This window comes from Perkinsus marinus (genome assembly GCF_000006405.1).
Source record: "Perkinsus marinus ATCC 50983 genomic scaffold scf_1104296948854, whole genome shotgun sequence".
Lineage (NCBI taxonomy): Eukaryota > Perkinsozoa > Perkinsida > Perkinsidae > Perkinsus > Perkinsus marinus.
Genome location: NW_003210036.1, coordinates 1 through 1,604, shown reverse-complemented (window position 1 = coordinate 1,604; position 1,604 = coordinate 1). Strand labels below are relative to the sequence as shown.

The 1,604-nt window shown below is 50.5% G+C and overlaps 2 non-coding genes across 2 annotated transcripts; both read left to right on the top strand.

The window, feature by feature from the left end:
- Positions 1–1,336: 1,336 nt before the first annotated feature.
- Positions 1,337–1,418, top strand: Pmar_PMAR010575. The gene has a single exon. It is a non-coding gene; the product is annotated as a tRNA-Ser (tRNA).
- A 93-nt stretch (positions 1,419–1,511) lies between these two features.
- On the top strand, positions 1,512–1,592 carry Pmar_PMAR010574. The gene has a single exon. It is a non-coding gene; the product is annotated as a tRNA-Asp (tRNA).
- Positions 1,593–1,604: the final 12 nt, after the last annotated feature.

The following is a 1,604-nucleotide window of genomic DNA, read 5'->3' as shown; positions in this document are numbered from 1 at the left end:
GCCTAATAACTCTAATAGTTATCGCATATAGCATAGGTTCAAAAATCCGGATTCTTCGCCCCGCCCCTAAATTACTCAATCCGTCCCTAAATATGCCACATGCGTTCTAAAGTTGGATGAGTCATCCGCTATCGTTACAGCTTCTCTGAGACTGACAGTTTCTGTCTCAGTGACCCATACCAGTATGCTTAGCTAATAAATGTAGTTACGTGGTGGAGTTCAGTACGCTCAGTACGTGTTCAGGGCGGCCATTGGCCGCCGGCCAAGATCAGTAGATAGCACGGCTCAACACAACGATGTGAAACTAGATTGATCATTGCGTCGGCCAAGGTTTCGAAACGTTCAAGCCAGTGGCTGGTCAAGTTCGAACATGTATCTTTCAGACGGCCAGGGTCAAGCGTGATGCACATGAGTTTTCCTCAAGATGTCATGGCAGTCAACAAAGCCACGTGACATGCTTGCAGTGAAGCTTCAGGGACGCTCGGGTAGCTTGAAAAGTTAGGGGCCGGTACGAGTCATTTAGGGGCAGATTGGGCAATTTAGGGGCGGATTGAGTACCTTAGGGGCGACGAATCTAGGGGCGCGGATGAGCAGGTGCCGGGTTTCAGTGGTTCCATTGTGCGCAACTTTTCGAAATAGAAAATACATAAAAATGCCGGAGCCTTGGATCGAACCGGCGCCCCTAAATCGAAAGAATCGATTCGAGATCGATTCTCGGTTACCGGTATCGATATTGGACCAATCGATTGTATAACCTCTGGGACCGAATCGATTCGAGATCGAGCCTCGAAACTCGAAAAGTTCAGAAGTATGCACCATACGACAACCGCCCAGTCCTGGCACAGGCTGACCGCATGACCTATGATCACCCGCATTTACAAACCCCAGCTCATCGTCGCGTCCATCGCCTTTGAACAACCACCGCCTGACGCGAACACTAACCTATGCATGACTAACTCTGCTCCGCCCGGGGTCTAGCTGGCACACCCGTTGAACTTGCCAACAACTTCTCTCTCAAAATTCCACAACAATATCTCACCGCCATGATCCAAGGAGTTATCCGCGAGGTGTGGTAATATAGGGGCGGATGGTTCCGCACAAGTGAACATGAAGAGAGGCGTGTCACCGTGTTGCGCATTCAGAATGACGAGGATGCCGGCTCTCAGATGTCCCTGGCTCTGTCCTTGGATTGGGACTTGGATTTTGGGAGCTGGTGATACCAGCGTAAACACAGAGTAAACCTACATATGATTTTTTGAAATGGATTCAGTAGTGTCACCTATCACCCTTATGTAGAGCACTTGCCTAGCGGTTGAGCCTAAAAACTAACAATCTAGACACTTTGGCCGAGTGGTTAAGGCGGCGGCCTGCTAAGCCGTTGGGCTCTGCCCGCGGGAGTTCGAATCTCCCAGGTGTCGTTGCAAGGGCTCAACATTGCGTCTCGCGGCTTTTGTGGAGCATACACATTAAGCGGATGAAGCCGAGAACTCACATGAAACGATAAAGATCGAGATACTTTGGCCGAGTGGTTAAGGCGGTGGGCCGTCAAGCCGCTGGGTTTCACCCGCGGAAGTTCGGATCTTCCTGGTGCATAATCCACCGTT